The following is a 25,998-nucleotide window of genomic DNA, read 5'->3' on the forward strand; positions in this document are numbered from 1 at the left end:
TCTTCTTTTTGTTGTTGTTGTTGTTGTTCTTGTTGTTTTTGCTTTGTTTTGGTTTTTTTTGCACAGTGTCTTCTAAAACAATTGATGTTTACTGCTTTCGTTAACAACCTGGAGATACTATTGATGCTATTGTCTGAGGTGTTTTTTTTTTTTTTAATTATCCCAGGCTAGTGGGGCACTGCTTTTCTATTGTTGCCTGTGTGTAAGACAGTGAAGACGGGGAGAATGCTGCCCATACTCTCAGAAATGAGTCAGTGAATGAGTGAATGAATGAATGGGTGGATGAATAAATAAGGAGTATTCACACCAAGAAAATTCCAAGTTTGGCATTGAGAGGAAAGTAGGAGTAAATGATTGCTAAGATCTCTTCCAACTCTTAAGAACTTTCTTGTCCCTGTCTTGAGGGAGATCATTTAATTCTCTAATAGTCGAGATAACAACTTTTTAGAAAACATCTCTTATAGGTGAAGGCTAAGACTGTTTCTAAAGTCAGTCTAGGATTAAAGTGCACACAAGGACTTGGCAGGAAGGAGAGGAGAGGCATTTACAGGGAAACCATTCAAGATGATAGGGATCTGTGGGAGGCTGAGAGGAGCCCCAGGGATTCACTCAGAAAGAGTAATTACACAGAACACCACAGCTCTCCAGGCCAGTCTCACTGTCCAGAGCACCACCCTGAATGAAGGTGGATTGCTTCAATTACCTGGGCATCTTGATGAATGGGACCCTGCACATGCCTGGGGAAGATGGAAGGAAACGAGCCACAGATTAATCACTCAAGTGGCATCACTGAGTGGTAGAAGGGGGTGGTGGTGGAAGGGGGCGTCATCCTGTGGGAACCAGCAGGACAACAGGTTCATAAAAGCAAAGAGGAAAACCAAAATTAATTAGGGTCATGGATAAAAGAGGGGGGAAGCATATTACTAAGAGTCACAATTTTTAGGCTGATTTTCATCAAGGTAGGAAGGACTGAAGTAGCACGGGTCCAAATGGTCACAGTGTGGGCCCCCAATAACCTCACAACAGAGGAGGGAACTACCTCCAAATGCAGAGAGGCATAGGAGGACAGTATCCTCCTAGTCTTCTAGAGAAAGGAGTACATAACCCCCGCCTTACCTAGAATTTGAATAACCTAATTAGTGAGGTCTCATTTCCCTATTCCATATTACCCTGAAGTGTGTTAAATAAAAATAATTATTTTTCCTCGAGAAAGAGATGATTTTCTCTAGCCTTTAACTTTAGATTGTTATACATGTGTTAACTACATCATCACACTTCACGTTCATTGCTATTCTGCTGTATCAGGTCACATGGCAAGTGCTTTTGGTGAAGAGTTAAGGCCACCTACTCATTTTAGGTTAAGTTTTAAAGTCCTCTCTTGAAAAAAGGCAGTAAAAATAAAAGCTCAAAAATATGAAGTAACTTGCTTAGCTAGTTAAAGCAATATCTCTGTTAGATGGAAAGCAAGAAGTGGGGGAGAGAAAAAGGAAAGAGCAAAAGAAAAAGGGAATTTAAGAAAGAATGGTGAGATGTCTCAAATCATTGCTTCTGAATCTTTATTTGATTGCACACATGTATTTTATAACACTTACCCCTAATGCTGAAGATCTCCTGTGTCAGAGAGGCTTACATTGGACAGAAAAAAAAAACTAAAGGGAAGTATTGTAAGTAGGCCAAGAAAAGACACTGGCCTTCCCAGGTACCAGGTCTCTGGACCACTGACTCTGGAAACAGTGACCCCAAGAGAGAAAGAACAAGATAGAAAGGGGGCCCAAGATTCATTGTCCATGCTACTTATGGTGAGGAAATGATTATGTAACCCTCATTGGAGCAGGTTTACTCAGAATAATAACTAAAAGCTCGGAGGAACGGAAGTAAGGACAGGCTAATAATACTGAGATCCCCTTACTGGGTGGAAAGAGGCAGGACATCATGTGGACATGAGGCTCCCCAGCTGCCCTCACTCTCTCACCACTGAGGGAAATCATCAGCTGTCAGCAGCGTCCATGTCCTCAGGACAAAAACAAACCCTGGGTTTAGAGGAAGCAAAGCTTAGTCTGACCCCGAAGCCTCTGATATTTTTGTCATGGCAACATCCTCAATAGCAACCTGCAATACAGAATCAGCAGGTTTCACGTAGATACCATTGGATTCATAGTTGCCCAGAGAAAGCACGTGACCCCAGTCTGGGAAGGTGAAAACCCAAAGACACCCCAAAACCCAGACCCTGCTGCTGCTATTACTGCCACTTCCTCAACTATGCCCCAGAATAGAGAAGCTGGCTTGCTGCATGACATCCAAATGCATTACTCCCCCTTGAAGGTGCCACTGTTGGTGTTCTTGTTCCCAGTGAGGAGCTGCTACAGAGGATCAGGGCCTGTACTAGTGCAAAGGTGAGCAGGAAGGATCCAGTATCCTGGGAACAAGCCCTTTAGGAACTGGAGAATAACCCAGGTAGAGAATAGGTACACAGTAAAAGGCTTCAAAAGTATTAGTAAAGGCAAATCAAGAGATGACAATGTTTTTTTACATGAAACCCTGAAATGATCAATAATGTAAGTTACTTCTTTTATTATTTATTTAATTTATTTCTTTTTCTAAAGAAAAATTGTTGTGTATGTAAACATTTCAATGGAATTATGTTACTGACCCTACCTTGATCGTTGATTGTGCCCTACCCTAGAGTGTCACCTGGCATTCTGCTCCCACCCTAGGGTGGGACCTGATTCTGCTCCCACCATTGGATGGTACCTGATCCCACCATAGGGTGGTACCTGATTCTGGGGGATAAAAGCAAGGGTCTATGGAAGGCAAAGGGCTTTTTGGCTGGAACTGATGCTGAGGCTTTTGGCTTCAGTCTTGTCCTCCTAATAAAGCAGATATTTTTACAAGCCTGACTGTCTGCTAGCCTTTCACCCACTGCTTCACCTCAGAACAAGGTGACAGACACGTGCTCCCAGCTGGAGGGGAAAGACCTCATCCTCCATCCCTCCATCAGTCAACCCCATCAAGGGCTGACTTGCAACAGAAAATTTTTTAAAAAGATGGATTCATATTCTGCATCTTATACTATATATTATATTATAGATTATATATTATATTAGTATGATATGCCTATACTAATATAATAATTTCTATTTTGAATATACTTATATTTAATATACACCAATATTTTAATGAATATTAAATCAACATAAATTAGCATTTTAATGGGCTTTCTGCAGGGCCTGCAGCAAAGAAGGACAAGCAGCAGCAGAACTGATGTTGAGATCAAAGTTGAGTTTTCATGGTTGCTAGGTGTGCTTCTGCACATCAAAGAGCTGAATTAGACACTGATTCAATTTACATGGAATGGACTTTTTTATGGAGCCAGGTCCATTAGATCCACTAGTCCATCCCCACTGACCACTCAGATATGGGCATTCTATTACCCATATTTTCCAAGCAGGAAATTAAGGCTCAGAATGAGAAGAGGCCTAACAACTTGACCTTTACTGGGTGTTCCAACCCTGATTCCTATGCTCCTACTACTATTGCAGCCACTGCTGCAGGTACTCCTAAAATTTCCATCTTTCTGGCTGGTAAAGACAACTTGACTTCCACTAGCTTGGTTGTCACTCCACTCTCTGATACTCTTCCAACTTCAAAGAACATACACTTTAAATGTGGTGTGTGTGTGTGTGTGTGTGTGTGTGTGTGTGTGTGTGTGTGTGTGTGTGTGTAACTACATTATGAGAATCTTCTTTCCTTCCAACACTAGTGAAGTTTATTAGGAAATTGACTAGATAATTGATTAGGAAATCCATGATTAAGGACATTTCACTATGGGGCATCTTTTATGTCCCCACCTAGCCTGTTTAGTTCACCCTAGGGGTCTTGCAGGGGTTAACAGCAACAAGAAGGAAATTTTTTCTCAATAAAAAGATAGCTTTGGCATTCCCACAGAACTCATCCCCAACTAGACCTTATGACACTTTAGAGAATAAACTACTGCAGTATTAGGCTCCATTGGAACATGGGTCCTGATTTCCTATGACTCTTGATCATTTTCTTTTTTCTTTTTTTTTTTTTTTTTTTGGTTTTTGGGCCACACCCGGTGATGCTCAGGGGTTACTCCTGGCTATGCACTCACAAGTCTCTCCTGGCTTGGGGGACCATATGGGACACCGGGGGATCGAACCGAGGTCCATCCAAGACTAGCGCAGGCAAGGCAAGGCACCTTACCTCTAGTGCCACTGCCTGGCCCCATACTCTTGATCATTTTCTAAAGAATCCTATAGCCACAATCACATGGTTCTACACTAGTTAGGAACAAAAGGAAATCTTGGGACTGTCCCCCTCAGGATTCTGGCTGATCCCTCAACAAAGTCTGCTGGGACCTAAATATTCCCTGCTGTCTTAGAAACAACTACCTAGGACCAGCACCTGACATCAGCCTCTCAGTAGTCATGTCTTGTGGGCATGGGGTAGGTGAGGAAGGCCTTTATCCCATTTCTTCAACTTGTGTAGGGGTTCTGGAAGAGAGAAATTAAAGGGGTAACCTTAGGGACATTCATATAGTTATGAAGTTGGCTCTGAGGTACTGAGCAGGTTGTAGAGGCCAGAATACCCTAGTCTCTCATCTTTCTCTCCCCATCTTCTCCAAAGAGAATTCATGTGCTCTGTTCCTTCTCACTTTTCTTTTCTCCCTTAAGACACTAGTACTACTTATCCTCAACCTCTGATATTCTGTCCTTCACTCTCATGGTTTCATTTTCTCCTCTTAGAATCTTCATGTATCTACAATCAACCTCTATCTGACTGTTCCCTGTGCTCTTTGTACCCACCATTAGCCCCTCTCTGGTTCTGTCATTATCTCTTGGAAGCCTGGGCCAGTCCCTCTGAACATGCAAGGCTGGGTAGAGGCCTCATAACTACACACAGATCCTGCCCAGCTCTCTAAGCAGAGCAAAGTGATAAGGCCTGGCTGATGCAGAAGCTGCTAGAGAAAGAGAGAGAATAAAACCTATGTCTGTGCTCAGCTCAGCTACAGAGGACATGAGGTCAGGCAGGGGGCCTGGGACAGCCCCTATTAGCCCTGCAACCTTCTGCCCTACTTGACTTTCTTCATATCTAAGCACCAGATCTAAGCTAGGAGAAGGAAGGCAGAACATGAGGGAGAGAGGGAGGAAGGCATGTGAGAAAAAAAGACATGGAAAAGACAAGAAAAAAGTAAAAAGAAAACAATTTTACATCTGTGGAAAGAAATCTTCTTCCTATCCCAGATCTTGGTGCCAAACACTACTCCCTCTGGTGTGTTGGAGGGAAATTAGATCATAGGGACAGGCGAGAAAAGCAAGTTTCCTCCACCTGAGTGAGCCTTAATGTGAGACCCTCTGGGAACCCAGGTTATATAACTGTTAACACAGGAGGTGCAGAAATAGTGACCCCAATGTGGTGACCCTGACATGGTGGCACACAGACCCACAGAGGAAGTAGCCACCACACCCAAAGCCTAGGGAACTCAGAGGCCTGGGTTCCAGAGCCTGTGCCGTGTGTTATTCTTACCACAAACCAGAACTATGTTCCCTTTTGAAACGCTTGGCTCCGCAGCTGTTTGAAAATCCCCTGGTACTTGGAGACAAATGATCCAAGTCAAGCTGTGCTAACAGGCCAATTTGAGGGCCAGGCAAGAGGTGTGACTGATGTGAGGCCCGCGACTCCATCCTCAGGCCCATCAATCACGGCTCAGTGGAGATCCCTGGGGGCCTCGCTGACAATGTTGTTTGCATGAGAACATGATTGTGAAACTTCTGGAAGAAATAGAAAAGAGGGCTAGCAGAACATTCAGGATGGGTCCAACTGAGACACCATGGACCCACAGAGACAGGAGCCTCAAGGCCTTGTTCTTGGCGATCTGCACCAAACTGTCCCTGCGCCAATGCTGAAACATTCCCTGATGTCAGAGCAGAAGTCTCTTGGGGAAAGGGAATGGGCTCACCTAAATGGGTCCACATGCCTGACTTGATGTAATCTCCATTGGGCTTAACACACACACACACACACACACACACACACACACACACACACACACACACACACACACACACACACACACCCTTGAATTCAACCAAGCGCACCTGCTGACAGGAAACTATTTTTCATTCTTGCGTCAGACTCTCACAGTTAAAATGGCTTTGCCCAGCATGGTGAGGAAGAGAAATGATTTTGCTCAGGACCAGAATAACTGGGGAATGTCAGTAAAGTCCCCAATCAAGGAGCATCTGGAGACCCCCAAGGACAGGAGGAAAGCCACAGAGGCCCACCGAGCCGGGACGCACCAGCTGCCACAGCTGACAGTCCAGGCTGAAGAGGGATTATGCACCTGTTTAATCTGGAGATGGAGACTGCAAGTTATAGCTGTTTTGCTCGAACACACCCCATTAAATATTCCTGGAATTCAAATGCAAAAGAAAAAAATAAACCACTTTGAAGTAGCAGGCGAGGGGTGATCTGTCAGATGTGGTCAGTCCAAGCACAGCTGGACAGGCTGGGCTGTGCTGGATTTGAGTCAGGTGGGGGTTCTTAGCTGGGTGGGTATGCCAGGCTTCTCTTGCTTATGTTTGGGCCTTACTGGTGCTACCAAAATTGAGAGAGAATGGTTGATCTTGGTGTGCAGTTGCTGCCTCTGTTGGGGATAGTAATGAAGATTTTTGAATGGGGTAAGTTTGGGTGGGTGCACTTCCTGGGTCACCCTGAGTCCCTAGGATAGCAAATACACACACAATGTTTACTAGGTACTTCCTGCTCTCAATAGATAACCGTTTACTTCTTACCACAAACCTCCAGGACAGGGATCATGGTCACTAGCAGATGAGATAGTTCTCATCTCAACTGAGGTACAGGGAGGTTAATATGGATTTCTCAAAGAAGGAAGTAGCAGGGAAGATATTGGCCTAGAGTTCTTTCAACCTGAACATCCCACTATTGAGTTGCATTTAAACTCCAAATCAATGCTTCTATCCCAGAGGCTTTTTGGCAGAGTCACCCTGGTCATACCTGTTTTCCATCTCTGGAAGTTTTACCAAATGCGATAGCCTTCTCTAAGGTCAGAGCCCTTCCCTGTCCAGGGAGAATCAGTATCATCTCAAATCTGCTTTCCTATTTTGTTCCCATCTCAGGAAGTGGAGCTCCACCAGCTAGTCCTATCTTTATTGTGATTGGTGAGTAACTGAGGCCTTCATTTCTTAAAGGAGGGAGGATAGCCAAAGATAGTATACCCCTCACCCCAATATCAAGTGTTTATAGCCTCTCAGAGTAAGGATGAGGAGTTGAAAGAGAAGGTAAAGGACCGATTTCTTCTGATTCCCAGGAACCAGACACCACCCCTACATCTCCTTTAGGCCATCTTTCTTTCCTGAGGCCAGAGTTGGTTATTTCTCTCTGTGGAGACCTGGGAAGAAGCCTGTCTGATGTCCATTAAATCAAACTCTCTGGAATAACCTCTTTTCTCTAAAAAAAACTCCAGCTTCACTGCAATATTGTCTTTTCAGAACACAAAGTAAATGAAGTCTTTTCCCTAATGAATCTATTTTAATTTCCTAAGACCAGCTGCCCAAGAATACAACTCCAATATCGTACTATTGCCATCAGAGGCCCTCCCCAGTTTACTGGTATCTGCCATGGTTTGCAGACACTGGTTATGCTCCTTCCCCTGTTCAGGGATTCCTCAGCCTAATAAATATATGTGTTTCATCCCCAAAGCCCCGTCAGGTAGCTACTTTCAGATCTACTCTCAACCAACACTATCTAGTAAGGAGAGAAAGGTAGTATGACACTTGACACATCTATCATACTCCGTCGTGTCATATTTCTCCACTGTAAGAAGATGGCTAAAAAAAAGGTGCTTTTACCTTCATAGCTTCAGTGTCTTACAGCAGTAGTGCTATTAGAGTGCAGATATGTGAGAGAGGAATACATTGAATCAATGACACCCATTTATCTAATAATATAAATGTCCTTCATTCAGTAGCTCACACAGAGAAATCATGCTGAACAATTCCTACTGGATCTGAGAGTCTGTATAAGTAATCTGCACACCTGAGAGGCAGATATGAGCTCTAAAAGCTATGAGGAAGCCAGCCGGTAGACTTAGGGCTTTGCAGATGGTAGAAACCAAATTTTATCAGCGTCCTTACTTTAGGATTTGTTCAAAGAAACTACTTTTGCCTCCTTATTTATCCACACTTCTGAAGACTAAATTTTGCTTTTTCTTTTCAAGATTAATTCTCACTGCTGGCATTTCTTTCTTGACTCTACTTAAAGAAGCCTCTGGGCACCCTCTTTCTGTGCATGAATTATAACTATCTTCATTGGTCATCCATGATAGTCCTTCTATTTCCGTTTTCTTCTGTAGGTGTCATTTTCCCCTGTGTCCACATGTCCACTTCCCTAGTTCTCACTGGAAATACTGATTTTGAAACCAAATTCTGAGTTTATTGTTATTGGGGATTTATTTTTTGTTTTAAAATTTGTTTTGGTGTTGGGGATGAAGCCAGGGACTTTGTTCATGTAACTAAAGAACTCTACCACTGAGTAGTTACCTAGTTAACCATCTGAGTTTAAATCCTGGATCTACATACTTCAATTTTATTATCTGCAAAAGTAGGTAACTAATTATCCCTGAGTAAAGGATAACACATATAGAAACTCAATTAGCAAATAGTAGGTATTCAATATAAGGCAACCCTAACATCCAATAGCTGTTCTGTTCTTCCTCTCATGTTAGTGAACAGCAGATAACTGTGGCATTGGTCATGAGTTCTTGAGTAGTAAGTAGTTCATGAGCTTGGTCAAGCTGGTAGATTCAAGTGCCCTGACAGTTCAAGTACCCGAAGCATGAACATGCAGTGTGAAAGCAGCTTTGAGGAGTGTAGTGTACAATAGTAAATTTTTAAGGAGAAATAGAGTTACACATACAAATAAAAATCTATCTAGAAAATTTCTAGATAGATAAACTTCAAAATATTGACAATCATGAGCTTATCTTCTTTTTGGTATTTATTTACTCCTGTCTCCCCTACATGAACGTGAGCAAGCATTGAATAAAAATAAGAACAAGAAAAGGATAAAGCACATGTGGTAGAAATCCACATACAACATGAACCTTAAATTCAAAGCACCAGCTGGGATTTGCATGTCAAAGAGTAGTGGTTTACAACTGCAGATGGCCATAGCCTCCATGTGGAAGGAATTAGAGTTGCTCAGCTTATCCCCACCCAAGGAAAGTCCCCAGTGGCGAAAAAGCAAAAGTCACTCCCACAATTTCCCATGACTACTACTTAATAACTGGATATTTAAAAGTATTAGTTCTTAAAAATAAATTAGCTGTTAAATGTATAGTCTTTGGGACTTTAAATTTTGAAATTAGGTTACATTTTTAATCGACTTGGTAAGTTCTGTGTTTAAAGAACATTCTTTAAAAACAAAAAACTTCCCGTTAAACCAGTCATTTCTGCAATTCAAACTTTCACTTCCCTGAATTTTTCTACTTTTTAAATTTGCACATTACTTTCTTTTATTTCAGCAAGAAATACCTCCGTACACTAATGAAAACTAGTTCTATCAAATGAATGTCACCACATTTATTTGACTATCATTCTGATGTGGTGCCTCCTCCTTTGGCATTGACACATTGGAATGCACTACAGAAAAGGAAGTGATGACATTTCTGTGTCTATGAAAAGCATATGAAGCAATTTTATTGAGGTAGTTTCTCATCATTCCTGTTCAGAATCAATGCAACAGGCTAAATTAATTCTTGAAAGTCTTTTCAGCTCTGCAATTCTTGAAATTCATAGTGAAGATGTATTTTGTTATTTTCTTATCTTTCCATGAAGAAGAAATTGGAGAACTATTAGACTTGAATCATTTTACATTGACCTGGTTTTTTTTAATTCTAAATGAGGTTAATAAATAGCAATAAAAATAATTTCTCTAAAAGGCAAATAATTCTAAAACTAGAAATTTATAAAAAAAAATCTATTTACAAATGGAAATTTTACAGTAAAGGAGTTCTACGGTTGGTTTGTGGACTGTAAGTACCTCTCTTAGACTAAGGAAAGTTTTAAACAAAATCTAAGTTTGATAAAAAGGAAAGAAAACTGGATGTAAAAAATTTTCTATCAAGAATTGTACAAGACCAGCATAATGTTTATAACTGACACCAACAGACACTAAAAGACAAAAGAAAAATCTCATTTACTGTTTTGAAAAATAAATATTTCTAATCTGAAATTTGATACCCAGCCAAACTATTCACCAAATAGAAGATTAAAACATAAAGTTAGTTTCAGTTAGAAAAAAATCGGAATTTGTCTTCCATAAAGATTTCAACAAAAAACTAAAGCATTTAGGAATGTTTAACTTAAAAACGGTAAGTAGAATCCTTAAAAGAAAAAAATATGAGATCCAGTAAAAGTGAAGTTACTGCTAGAATGCAATGAAATAAGTCTTAGCTTGAAATTTAGCAATAAACCTGGAAAAATAGATCAAAATAAAAATGAGAATAATGAAAGAAATTTACTCTGCATCTACTTTCAAGAAGCAGCTGGATTTTGTTATAAACTCTATGATTAAAATTCTAAACTTAAAATTTTTAATTTTATAATTTAAAATTTCTAAATTTTAAAATTTTATAATAAGAAAAAGCCTCTATTTCTTCTGTTAATGACAACCACAGGTACAGCTATAATTCCCAGGTAAAATAAATAGTTATACAACATTGTAGTACATATATAAGGCAGAATAAAAGTTGCATGACGGGGCCGGAGAGATAGCACAGTGGTAAGGCATTTGCCTTAGACACAGAAGGATGGTGTTTCAAATCCCGGCATCCCATATGGTCCCCTGAACCTGCCAGGGGCGATTTCTGAGCATAGAGCCAGGAGTAACACCTGAGTGCTGCAGGGTGTGACCCAAAAACAAAAACAAAACAAAAACAAAAAAAAGTTGCATGACATTAAGTAAATTAATGTAACTTCAAGAAAAATCTATCTGGTCATGGGATTAACAAAAATTTTCTTCCAATGATCTTGTCTAACGAATTGGTTCATTTGCTATTAATTGAGTGCTTTTTTTGAGATTCACCAATAGATGATATTTATATAATTGTAGTTTTTCAGTACTGAGTTTGACTGACAGTTTATAATCAGTCTGCTAATAAAGTTAGAAAGATTAAAATACAAAACTTAACTTTAAAGTTAAAAGTCTTATGTGAAAGTAATGCTATAGCTGAGGGACTGCGACTTAAAAAAAGTAGATAAAGCCAAGTTATAATTTATTACTTAAAGAATTAATAGGAATAATCTGAGTTTAAAATATTTAGGAAGAAAGATTTAGCAGTAACCAAACTAGTAGCAACAAATACTCATGTGCCCAAATTTTAATCTCTAAATACCATTTTATACTAGGAATAGTCATAAATTCTTGAAGAAATTATTAATCTAGTCCTGGGGAAGCAAATGCAGTTTAAGACCTGGAACAGCTACTCACACCAGAAAATAAATTTCAAAAACTCTTAGAATTAAGTAATGAAGACTTCAGAACAAAGATATAAATATTGCATTCAATATGAATGAAAATGAAACGGAGTGAACACATTGAAAATAAGCATTTGAATATTAAATAAAAAATTCGATAGTAATTATTAAGACTTTCTAGAGAAACAATGTAATATTTTCATAGCTAATAAACTAAGTAATTTAATTGAAAAATGATAACACTTTTCTGTATCTGAGGATAATCAAATAGTCATGGAAAAAGTTTTCTTAGAGAAATGTCTAATTGTCAAATGAATAATTATTAAATGATTAGCATTGCACTTAATAAAGTGCATTATTATAAATGATTAGCATTGCACTTAATAAAGGCAGAGATCATCAGTGATGGAGTCATATGATTTTTTAAAAATACTAGCAGGTATGTTGTGTCCCTACCTAGTGTTAATGAACAAAATTATTTGCAAAATATTCCTGTCATAAAATAAAATCTCAATATGAATAAGACCCTAGTTCTTATTATTAATTGGCAGAAAAATTGGAGGATAAATAAATATTTAAAATGACATCACTAAGATAGAGTCATCAAAACCCACCCAGAAATTACAAATCAAATAATCTAGTTCCTTCAGTAAGTTACATCACAATGATTACAGGAAAAAAATGAATGAATACAATGATTAAAATAGATTAAAGATGCATAGCAACTAATTACAATGTAAATCTATTAGGAGGTTAGAGAACTAGTACAAGAATTAAGGTGCTTCCCTTGCATCCTCTGTACACCAATTTGAGTCCCCAACACACACAGAGTTTTCTAAGCACTTGAATAGCCCTAAACTCTACTAAATATGGCCCAGAATACTACACCACACCCTCAAGTTTATTTGAATCCTGATTTGAACAAACTAAAAATAAGACTATTGATAGTAACTGACTATTAAGCAGTTGCTAGGTATTCTATTTTAGGTGTGATAAAGGCACTGTGAACTTTTTTTTATTTTTTTGGTTTTTGGGTCACACCCGGTGGCACTCAGGGGTGACTCTTAGCTCTACACTCAGAAATTGCTCCTGGCAGGCTCTTGGGACCATATGGGCTGCCAGGATTTGAGTCACCATTCTTCTGCATGCAAGGCAAACACCCTGCCTCCATGCTATCTCTCTGGCCCCTGAAACTTTTTAGTCATATTTTAATAAGTATATGCTTGGGGCTGGAGAGGTAGCATGGAGGTAAGGCATTTGCCTTTCATGCAGAAGGTCATTGGTTCGAATCCCGGCATCCCACATGGTCCCCCGTGCCTGCCAGGCGTAATTTCTGAGCATGGAGCCAGGAATAACCCCTGAGCACTGCCGGGTGTGACCCAAAAACCACACACACACAAAAAAAGAAGAAGTATATGCTTAAAATATTTAGATAAAATGACACAACACTTAATATTTATTTCAAAAGGCCATAACTAGAAGGGACAGGGTAGATCCCTCCTATAGGTACTGACTATAGGTTCATAATATAAGGTAGATGTTAGATACATAGGGGGTACTGGAACCTCCCTACTTTGTATATGCTTGAAATATTATATATTAAAGAAGATTTAGAAAGAAAATTTGAGATACAGAGGGTTGAGTGGAACTAATAACTGAAGTATTTTTGTCCTTCACCCACTCTTCAGTAGAGGACCCAGTCACTATCTACATTAAAAGGATCAAGGAGTAAGAAATAGGTGATTTTGCTCATGGATTGGCAGGTTTAACTTCATTAAAATGGCAATACTCCCCCAAAGCATTGTACAGATTTAATGTGACCCCTCTAAAGATACCCATGACATTCTTCAAAGAAGTGGATCAAACACTTCTGAAATTCATTTGGAACAATAAACATCCTTGAATAGCTAAAGAAATCCTTGGGAAAAGGAATATGGGAGGCATTACGTTCCCCAACTTTAAACTGTATTACAAAGCAATAGTTATCAAACAGCATGGTACTGGAATACCATGGTATTGAACAGACCCTCAGATAAGTGGCATAGGCTTGAGTACTCAGAGAATGTTCCCCAGACATACAATCACCTAGTTTTTGATAAAGGAGCAAGAAATCCTAAATATAGCAAGGAAAACCTTTTCAACAAGTGGTGTTGGGACAACTGGTTAGCCACTTGCAAAAAAGCGACCTCAGACCCCAGCTAATATCATGTACGAAGGTAAAATTCAGATGAATTAAAGACCTTGATATTAGACCTGAAACCATAAGGTATATAGAACAACACGTAGGTAAAACATTCCATGACATAGAGACTAAAGGCATCTTCAAGGAGGAAACTGCATTCTCCAAACAAGTAGAAACAGAGATAAACAGATGGAAATATATTAAGCTGAGAAGCTTCTGCATCTCAAAGGAAATAGTGCCCAGGAATATTTCCATGGAGTGAGAGAAACTATTCACCTAATACCCATCAAAAAAGGGGCTAATATCCAAACTATACAAGGCACTGAAGAAACTTTACAAGAAAAAAATATCTAATCCCATCAAAAAATGGAGAGAAGAAATGAACAGACACTTTGTCAAAGAAGAAATACAAATGGCCAAAAGGTACACGAAAAAATGCTCCACATCACTAATCATCAGGGAGATGCAAATTAAAACAACTATGAGGTACCATCTCACACCACAGAGATTGGCGCACATCACAAGGAATGAGAACAAGCAGTACTGGCAGGGATGTGGAGAGAAAGGAACTCATATTCACTGCTGGTGAGAATGCCATCTAGTCCACCCTTTATGGAAAGCAATATGGAGATTCCTCCAAAAACTGAAAATTGCGCTCCCATTTGATCCAATTATACCATTGCTAGGGATATATCCTAGGAACATAAAAATACAATACAAAAATGCCCTCCTCAGACCTATATTCATTGCAGCACTTATTACACTAGCCAGATTCTGGAAACAACCAAGATGCTAAAGAAACTGTGGTACATATACACAATGGAATATTATGCAGCCATCAGGAGAGATGAAGTCATAAAATTTTCCTATACATGGATGTACATGGAATCTATTATGCTGAGTGAAATAAGTCAGAGGGAGAGATGATTAGTGATGTGGAGCATTTTTTCATGTGCCTTTTGGCCATTTGTATTTCTTCTTTGTCAAAATGTCTGTCCATTTCTTCTCCCTATTTTTTGATGGGATTAGATGTTTTTTTCTTGTAAAGTCCTGTCAGTGCCTTGTATATTTTGGAGATTGGCCCCTTATCTGATGGGTATTGGGTGAATAGTTTCTCCCACTCAGTGGGTGGCTCTTGTATTCTGGGCACATTTTATAATAGCCATTTTAATGGTGTAAGGTGCTGCTCACTGATTTCAGTGACTAGTAATGTTGACCATCTCTTCATATGCTTAATGGCCATTGGCATATCTCTTTTGGAGAAACATTCAGATCCATTGTCCTTTATTCAGTGTTGTTTGTCTTTATTGTTGTACTGTAGAAGTTCTTTATACATTTTTAGATTTAGTCCCTCATAACTGTAATTTCCCATTCCAAAGGTCATTTGTCACTCTTCTGATTTTGTCCTTTGAAACACAAAACTTTTACTTTGAAGAAATATAACTTTTCTATATTTTTGCCTGTGCTTTTGGTATCATAATAAGAATTAGTTCCAAACTCAATATCATAAAGAATTTCCTATCATTTTTTAAAGTAGTTTATGTTTTTTGTTTTTGTTTTGTTTTTCAGGCCACACCCATTTGATGCTCAGGAGTTACTCCTGACTAAGCGCTCAGAAATTGCCCCTGGCTTGAGGGGACCATATGGGACGCTGGGGGATTGAACTGCTGTCCTTCCTTGGCTAGCGCTTGCAAGGTAGACACCTTACCTCTAGCGCCACCTCGCTGGCCTCAAGAAGTTTATGTTTTGTCTCTTATGTTTTAGTCTTTGACTCATTTGAGTTTATTCTATTTTGTTTTATTTTGCTTTGTTTTGTTTTGTTTTGGGGCCACACCCGGCATTGCTCAGGGGTTACTCCTGGCTTTGCGCTCAGAAGACATTCCTGGCAGGCACGGAGGACCAATGTGGGATGCCGGGATTCAAACCGGGGTCTGTCCTGTGTTGGCCGCATGCAAGGCAAAACACCCTACCGTTGTGCTATAGCTCTGGCCTCTGAGCTCATTCTTTTAATACCATGAACGATAAGAGCACATATATGTTTAATGTTTAAAAGAGACATTTAGGAAAATGATAAAAATTTATTTTATACATTGAACAGAAATCAACAGATTGATGATAATCTTTGAAAACTTGTTATAGATTTTTAGAGATGTGACTTAAGTGATTAAGCAGAAACCTTGCATATATGAGAGACTCGGTTTGATCCCCAGCAACACATGGACCCCAAAGCACCACTAAGTATGTCCTTGCTGGAGGCCTAAGTACTGACAGGAGTAACTCTGGCCTTCCAGGTACTATAGGGTGCAACAAATTATGCTTGAGTGGTTATATTTTATTCTTTTCAGAAATTCACAGCAGTGCAAATTACATTGTTTTAGCTTTTCTTCTGGTTTGGCAATAGTCTTTGGTTGAATTATATTGGAAAAATCCAAAATAGTCATAGAGTTTAAAGCCAACAAATGACTCTTTTCCACAGTGCTCTGGAAAATGTCAACCCTTGATAGATGGCAATGTTTTCCATGTGTTTTCTTTCAAAACACATTCAGTTTCTCATTTGATTCCTGAAGAAGAGCAAGAATAGTCTCTAAACCCAGTGTAATGTGCCTATTAAGTGATCGATGAAGTCTGTTTAGTGTTTGGCTGCTTGATTTGTTGACTATCAAATTCTTGGAACTTACCACCTCCCATTAATTGTGGTGCTAACTGTTGACCAGCCAACCTATGTGCCAGATTGCACACAGCGAAAACAGAAATGAGATCAGCGTCTGCTGGGCCTCCTCTGGCAGCTCTCCCAGCTCAGAGAACGAGTGACTGACTGCATGTGCATCCAAATTTGCAATTCTCTTCTCTGCCTTAAAGTCCTTTAGCCTGGTCTCTGGGAACATATCAGCAGCGCTCACATTTACACCAAAAATTAAAATACCTTTTTTTTTTTTTTTGGTACTTGGTTTTTGATGACGCTCAGGGGTTACTCCTGGCTATGCACTAAGAAATAGCTCCTGGCTTGGGGGACTATATGGGACGCCAGGGAATTGAACCATAGTTTGTCCTGGGTCAGTTGTGTGCAAAGCAAATGCCCTACTGCTGCACCACTGCTCTGGCCCCTAAAATACCTTTTCTATTTAAAATTATTAATATACCATCTCTCCAAAAACCTATAAAATGTATCCACACTTTCTTCTGGTGAGTATCTAACCATCTATTACTACATCGACTAGCTCTAAAATAATCTGGGAAGATAGGTACTTTCAATCCTATTTTACTGGTGATCAGATGAAGGATTAATCAGAATTTAAAAATTATCAGGCAGAATTGCAACTCAAATCTGGCTGGCTTCTTGAACTTATTAAACTATCCCAATATAGAGACAGACCCAAGTTTCTAATTTATATTTTACTTTTCTCATTCCCAGTGCTGTCAGATTTTTTAATGTAAAATCTGTCGTCATTCCTTGGTTTACTTCACTGAAGCACTACAATGGAAAAGCAAGGCCACAAAAAAAAAAAAAGCAGATCTTTGATCTGGAACAAACCTCCTTTCCCTTCCTACAAGAGCTAGATCATATAGTGAGTCTATTTTTAACTTTTGAAGAACTTCTGACCTATTTACACAGCATTTTACCTCCCACCAGTAATGCAGAAAGGTTCTGATTTCTTCGTCTTTGTCAGAACTTGTCATTTTAGGGGTTAACATTTTTTAAAATAACCATCTTAATGGTGTCAGGTGCTGCTCACTGTGTTTCAGTGATTCTGCTCTCTGCCTTTGTTAGATCTTGATGGTAAGAAAAGTGAAGAGCAGGAATATGAGAGGCGAAGAACAGAAAAATAGCAGAATAATAGTAAAAGATTTCAGGCCCTAGTCTCAACCCCTATCAGTGAATGTTCCTTACCAATACCTTTAAGAACTTGGAAAATACAATCGTTCCTTTAGAGAAGACTGATCCATACAATAGCTCTAGAAGCCTCTTTGTATTATTGGACAATTTACTTCAAGAAAAAGAGAAATTGACTACATGAAAAAGAAATCCACCATTCATCTTTCCCTCAAACAGCTTTTTTTTTTTTTTAAAATTTAGGAATCACTCCAAAGAATGGAAATAGCTGGGGGAAAATATAATTTTGATATAAATACACATAATACTTGCAGTGGCTAAAAATATTAATTGAGAGGGTCAAATTTATTATAGGACAGTTACATTTCTTGTTATGTATATGCTTTGATTAAAGACAAACTCCTTGTATGTCAATATGGTTAAGTACTTAGTGACCCAAAGGAAGGCAAAAATAAATAAGTTAAAATCCTCAGCTTTCAGTTTTGCATTATAGTCTGGCTGGGACTAAAGCCATTTAAGATTAACAGCATTAACTTTATCTCATTCATTCATTCTCATATTTATTAAAAACAGTCAAGTATTTGTTAGGCATCTTCCATTCTAAATGTATTATGGAGATTAATTTATGGGGATGACAGATTAGTAACACAGAGACCACTTCCATTGTAATAAGAATTTACTACTTTTTGTGGTTATACATTAAAAAGCAATTTAATAAGAATAATTTATTACTTACATTTTCTAAGTGAAGAGACTTTCCACTCTAAGCAGGTCTACAGAGAAAGCTTTAGGATGGTCAAGAAGTAGAAAACAGGAAAAATCTAAATCATAACATTTATTGATTGGGGTTTCTACAAGAAAGCAAAATGGGGCAAAGTAAAGAGTTTAGGACTAACTAGATTGCACAATTTCTTAGAAAGGGCCAGATTCAATATTTCAATGCTTTGGATAATAAAATAATCCCTAGTTGTCTGACATCTGACCTCAGAATTATTTGGAGAAGAATAAATATTGCGCTGTTAGACAGAAGTAAGATAAGGCTGTGGTTAGAGATACAAAGATTTTGAGCTACTTAGTTTCCACATGAAAGATAAGTTCTTAGACAGATCTTTTTCTTGTTCTGTGAATTGGTTACTACTCGGAGAAAAGTCTCTCCTAGAGTCTGTAAGTCTTCCAAATGATAAAAACACCAGTAATGAAGAAAAATATGTGGTGATAGAGTGATAGTAAGAGTGATATCAGCAAGATGGCAGATTGAGAGTTTCCAGCAGGCATTCCTCGTGGAAACATCAATTTAACCATCTATTCATGAGAATACTTTCATGAAACTTAAGAAAACCAAGGAAGAGTTTGCAGCATCTGGGTAGAGCACAAATACATCTTTTCATGTATGGAAGAAAGTAGAAAAAGACAGTGTATCATTACCTACATGCTATGGTTTAAATGTGTTTTCCTCAGATTCATATATTGAAACCTAATGTCCTCTATGCTGGTATTATGGTGTGTTACCTTTGAGTGATGGAGCCTTAATAAATGAGATCAATGACTTTATAAAAAGAAACTCCAATGACTTCTCACAGGTGAAGACTCAGTGAGAAGTTAAAAGTCTGGGGCCGGCGATCTAGCCAAGGAAGGACCGCGGTTCGATCCTCCGCGTCCCATATGGTTCCCCCAAGCCAGGGGCAATTTCTGAGCGCTTAGCCAGGAGTAACCCCCTAAGCATCAAACGAGTGTGGCCTGAAAAACCAAAAGAAAAAAAAAGAGAGAGAGAGAGAGAAAGAGAGAGAGAGAGAAGTTAAAAGTCTGTAATGTGGAAGAAAGTTTTCCCAGAATCTGACCATACTGACATTCTTATTTATGGCTCCAGTTTTCAGAACTATGAAAAATCATTTTCTGGGTTTATAATATACTCCTTCAATAGTATTGTACTAGACCAGGCCTCATTGATCATTGAAACCCAGAGAAAGAAGTCTTTTGTATGGAGAGAAACACTATAATAAAAGTCACATAGAATAAGATTACATAAGGGGCTGGAGAGATAGCATGGAGATAAGGCTTTTGCCTTTCATGCAGGAGGTCATCGGTTCGAATCCCGGTGTCCCATATGCCCCCCTCCCCCCCCCCCCCCCCGTGCCTTCCAGGAGCAATTTCTGAGCCTGGAGCCAGGAATAACCCCTGAGCACTGCCGAGTGTGACCCCCCCCCCCAAAAAAAAAAAACACACACACACACAAAAGAATAAGATCACATAAGAAAACTCACAAATAACATTATACTGAAGTTCTTTTTTCTCAAAGATTAAGAACAAGACAAGGACATTCACAGTTACCCATTGTACAAGGTTCTCATCTTGGAAATTCTCACAAAGAAATAGGTAAGAAAGTGGAATTAAAGCATCAAAATTAGAAAAGAAGAAAAAAAAAACTGTCTTCAGATGACATGATCTTGTATACAGAAAATCCCAAAGTCTCTATAGAAAAATAAACTTCATAGACAAACTCAGTAAACTGGAAGTAAACAAAATAAATATGAAAAAAATCAATTCATCTCTAACATGTTAATAATGAATTTTTCAAAAACAGGAAAATTGGGACATTGGTGATGGGAATGTTGCACTGGTGAAGGGGGGTGTTCTTTACATGACTGAAACCCAACCATAATCATGTTTTTAATCAAGGTATTTAAATAAAGATATTAATTAAAAAAATAAGAAAGCAATTCCACTAATAATAACGTCAAAAATCATAATACTTAGGAATATATTTAATCAAGAAAAATGAAGATCCATATGATGGATATTATAAAATAAATATGAAATGAACTGTAGAACAAATATGTAGCATTGTCAAAAATTATAGAAATTAATTTAGTTGTAAAGTGTACATGTTCATCAAATCTCAAATAGTAATGTCCACATAAATAGAAAAATAAATCCTAAAATATGTATAAATCCACAAAGTCCTTGAATAACCATAATAATAGTAAGAAGGAAAACAAAGTTGGGAACATTATTATGTAGTATGAAGACAAAATCAAAATATACTAAATTTATATAAATCAAAGCAGTGTGGTACTATATGTGTATGCATGCCAAAGAAAAAAATAGAAAGCACAGGCATTAATCAACACATTTTATGATTAATTCAATAGAAGCACCAAGAACCTGCCCTAGGGAAAAGGATAGTCTTTACAATAAATAGTGCTAGGAAAACTAAATATTGAGAAGCTGAACAATAAAATTAAACTCTTATTCACGTCATATACAAAAATTAATCCAATATTAAATAAAGGCTTTATCATAACACCCAAAACTATAAAATTACTAAAGAAAACTTAGGGAGGATCCAATTGACATTAGTCTGGGAGATAATATTGTGTACATAATTCCAAAAGTGGAAGAAAAATGAACAAAGTGGAAATACATAAAAATAGAAAGCTTCTGTATAGCAACAGAAACAGTCAGCAGAGTGAAGAGACAACCTATGAAGTAGGAAAAATATTTGCAAGCCATATGTCTGATAAGTGACAAATGCCCAAAATACATAAGAAATTCAAAGTATTCAATAGTAAAGAGATATAAAAATTTTCTACTTTAAAAATGTGCAATGAACCTGAGTAGATACATATATATATATATATATATATATATATATATATATATATATATATGAGAAAAGCTCAATATCAGGGAAATATAAGTCAAAACCAAATATAATCTCACATTATTATAATGGCTTTATCAAAAGAAAAGATAACCTAAGTTGTTGAAGATGTGTAGAAAAAGAAAAACGAGCCTTTGTGCTTTATTGGTGAAACTGAGAGTTATTAGAGCTTCTATGAAACTTAGTCCAAAGGGTACCAGGACCAAATAGTTATATAAACATTGAGTGGAAATAAAAAAAATCAGACTTAAACACCAAACCCAAAGTCAACAACAATAGAATTGATATCCAATCTACAACAAGTTATACACAGAGGGGAGCAATTACACTAGCAGTCCAGGGGACAAAGAAGGAAGATATAGGATGCACGATGGGAACAGGAGTAGAGGGAGGACAACACTGGTGGTGGGAATGGATGGCCCTGATTCATTGTCACTATGTACCTTAAATATTACTGTGAAAGATTTGTAATTCACTTTGATCACAATAAAAAACCGTATATATATATATATATATATATATATATATATATATATATATATATATATATATATATACTCAGAGGAAACAAAATCATGATCTCAGAAAGTTACATGTTCATAGCATCATTATTCACAAAAGCCCCTTGGGCTAACCTAAGTGTAGTTGATGGAAAAATGGGTGAAGAAATGGTTAGATATGAGAGATAGATGACAGATGATAGATAGATAGATAGATAGATAGATGATAGATAGATAAGTAAAAAATGGGGCTAGAAATACTACTTTAAGTCACAAATAGTAAATATTCCCACATATACATTTTTCATATTTTTACACACTTATTATATAGTAACCAAATAAAATAATCCCCGCAATATACTATGCTACAATAAATGAATGGATTTCTCTCTGAAAATATCTTATTGTACTTTATACTCTCAGACAATAGTTGACTATAGGTAATGAAAACTCAAAAAGTAAAACTTCAGAGTATTAGCACTGCCTTGCATACAGCCAACCTGGGAGGGACCCTGTTCGAATCCCGACATCCCATATGGTCCCCAAGCCTGCCATGGGCGATTTCTGAGTACAGAGCCAGAAGTAACCCCTGAGCACCACTGGGTGTGGCCCAGAAACCAATCAATCAATCAAGTTAAAAAATAAAAGAAAGGGCCCGGCCGGCGTTTGCCTTGCAAGCGCTGATCCAGGATCCAAGGTGGTTGGTTTGAATCCCGGTGTCCCATATGGTCCCCCATGCCTGCCAGGAGCTATTTCTGAGCAGACAGCCAGGAGTAACCCCTGAGCACCGCCGGGTGTGGCCCAAAAACCAAAAAAAAAAAAAAAAAAAAAAAGCAAAACTTTAGATAAGGTCTTTCTCTGCCCCCTTTACATAAAAACATATAATGTGTATATGCATACATAATGAAATATTATTTAGCCATAAAATGAAAGAAATATTGTCATTTACAACATAGATGAATAGTGTCAAGTATACAAGACAAATAAAATATATTCTGTAATTTATGCTCTTGTTTGTTTGTCTTTAGGTCATGCCTGAGGGTGTTCAGGATTTACTCAGAAATTACTCTTGGTGGGACTCTGGGGACCATATGGGATGCTGAGGATTGAATTCAGCCATGCTCAAGGCAAGCACTATTCCTATAGCACTATCACTCCAAATCTTTTCTATAACATATGCTTGTTAGGACTTTTTTGTGGTACCAGACATGAAAAAATATCTAAATTTCAGTGGTTGCAGCTCAGTTCTCATGTGTTGTTGAGTCTATGCTTTGGGTTTATAACTATACCACTCTCCTACATCACTAGTATAAAAGAGGCCCTGGCTCCTGTTCCCCAGTTACTTCTCATTCTCATCTTCCTTCATATCTTGATTTCTTTGCTTCTCTTTCCTTCTCCTCCCTAAGCTTTGGGTCATCTTCTTAAGGACTACAGGACATGGATATGATGCATGTTGCTGGGGTTCTCACCTGCTGATCAACACTGGGGCAATTAGCCTCTAACTTCTACCAAGCCTACACTAAATATTTGTAGTGGGTTGCTGTCAGCACAGAACCAAAGCATCACAGTGCTGAAAGGTACTGGCAGCGACAGCCTGTATATGTGCATGTCACTGGATTGAAGTTTAGGGCAGTCCGCACAAGGATGTATCAGCAACTCACACAAGGCAGCTGGGATGAAAGTGTCATTGAAAACTGCAGCTGGGAGACAGAGATCAGACTCTTCAAGGAAATGGGGACCAGCACAGGTTAAGCTGTGGTGAAAATATAAAGTCATTTACTGCCAGGGAGGGGTGACAGGAGGACCTTGGACAACTGGGTATTTTGTATGTGAAGAAAAATGTCGGATAATGCTCAAAGGAAAACGGGGGGGGGGGGTGGAATGTCAAACAGACACTGTTCAGCTCCTAGCATTGCCAAAAACCAGCCTTGGGTGGAAGCGAGACAGTTAAGCTGATAAATGAGCCTTTATGAGCAGGTTCCACACTTCATCACATCAGCTGAGTGTATGAGTCAGGCCCCATTAGAAAGGAAACCATTCTGTATACAACAAAAGCCAGCAGCGGTCTCCAAATAACATCAGAACAACTGTTTCTTTTGGACCATTCGCTGACAAATCAATTGGTTCAGTGGAAAAATAAACTATCAAAAACAATTAGCAATACACCAAACACCCAAGGTGGAGTTTGCTTTTCAATCATCTATTTGAGTTTTTCTTTTTTTGGAGGCATGGATGGGTGGGCAAATTGATTGTTATTCTTGGTGGGTTTTGATTTGTTTTAGGAGTTCTCAGGGCTTACTCCTAATTATAAACTCAGAGATCACTCTTGGTGCTGTTCATAGGGGTTGTCAGTAATTAAACCTCAAGTGCAAGGTAAGTACAGTGGTTCTATGTCTCTGGCCCTTCAATCATCCATTTGGATGCTGGCTGACCCTAACTGTGTGGATTAGGCTGAACTCTTGGCTACTTCCTAACACAGAGCTCCATAGGAGAACTGGCTTCATGTTGGAATAAGCCCTTTGATGAGTAGATGCCATGAATGAAACAAAACCAAACAGAAGCCAAACAGCCAAGGATTTATGTTTTGAGTGAGCCCTTTATTGGTCATTTCTCTTTGGGATCTTCAAGACAAAACATGGGAATGATATTCTGGAATACAAATCTAAGGAGTTAACTTAATTTAGTACCCATCAGAGGTACTGGAAGGACAGGCCATGTAACATGTAAGGCTCAGTACAAAGTTATAATCCAGGGGCCCTTGTTCAAAAATTGTTAAGAATTTCAGGAGCCAGAGTGATAGTACACGGTAGGGCATTGGCCTTGCACGCAGCTGAACCAGGATGGACCTGAGTTCAATCCCTGGCATCCTATATGGTCCCCAAGCCTACCAGGAGCAATGTCTGAGCACAGAGCCAGGAGTAACCCCTGAACACTGCTGGGTGGGGCCCAAAAACAAAACAAAACAAAAATTGTTAAGAATTTCAAGATATGTCTGGGGAACATTTTCTGAGTATTCAAACCTATTCCACTGATTTGAGGGTCTGTCCTTATTCCAATACCATGCTGTTTTGATAACTATTGCTTTGTAGTAAAGTTTAAAGTTGGGGAAAGTAATTCCTCCCATATTCTTTTTCCCAATGATTGCTTTAGCTATTCTAGGGTGTTTATTGTTCCAAACAAATTTCAAAAGTGCCTGATCTACCTCTTTGAAGAATGTCATAGGTATCTTTAGAGGGATAGCGTTGAATCTGTATAACGCCTTGGGGAGTATTGCCATTTTGATGATGTTAATCCTGCCAATCCATGAGCAGGGTATGTGTTTCCATTTCCGCGTGTCCTCTCTTATTTCTTGGAGCAGAGTTTATAGTTCCCCAGACATACAATCACCTAATTTTTGATAAAGGAGCAGGAAATCCTAAATGGAGCAAGGAAAGCCTCTTCAACAAGTGGTGTTGACACAACTGGCTAGCCACTTGCAAAAAATTGAACTTAGACCCCCAGCTAACATCATGTACGAAGGTAAAATCCAAATGGATTAAAGACCTCGATATCCGACCCCAAACCATAAGATATATAGAACAACACATAGGCAAAACTCTCCAGGACATTGAGACTTCAGGCATCTTCAAGGAGGAAACTGCACTCTCCAAGCAAGTGAAAACAGAGATTAACAGATGGGAATATATTAAGTTGAGAAGCTTCTGCACCTCAAAGGAAATAGTGCCCAGGATACAAGAGCCACCCACTGAGTGGGAGAATCTATTCACCCAATACTCATCAGACAAAGGGCTAATCTCCAAAATATACAAGGCACTGACAGAAATTTACAAGAAAAAAAACATCTAATCCCATCAAAAAATGGGGAGAAGAAATGAACAGACACTTTGACAAAGAAGAAATACAAATGGCCAAAAGACACATGAAGAAATGCTCCACATCACTAATCATCAGAGAGATGCAAATCAAAACAACAATGAGATACCACCTCACACCACAGAGAATGGCACACATCACAAAGAATGAGAACAAACAGTGCTGGCGGGGATGTGGAGAGAAAGGAACCCTTATCCACTGCTGGTGGGAATGCCGTCTAGTTCAACCTTTATGGAAAGCAATATGGAGATTCCTCCAAAAACTGGAAATCGAGCTCCCATACGATCCAGCTATACCACTCCTAGGAATATACCCTAAGAACACAAAAATACAATACAAAAATCCCTTCCTTACACCTATATTCATTGCAGCACTATTTACCATAGCAAGACTCTGGAAACAACCAAGATGCCCTTCAACAGACGAATGGC

Source organism: Suncus etruscus, chromosome 7 (assembly GCF_024139225.1).
Source record: "Suncus etruscus isolate mSunEtr1 chromosome 7, mSunEtr1.pri.cur, whole genome shotgun sequence".
Taxonomy (NCBI): Eukaryota; Metazoa; Chordata; class Mammalia; order Eulipotyphla; family Soricidae; genus Suncus; species Suncus etruscus.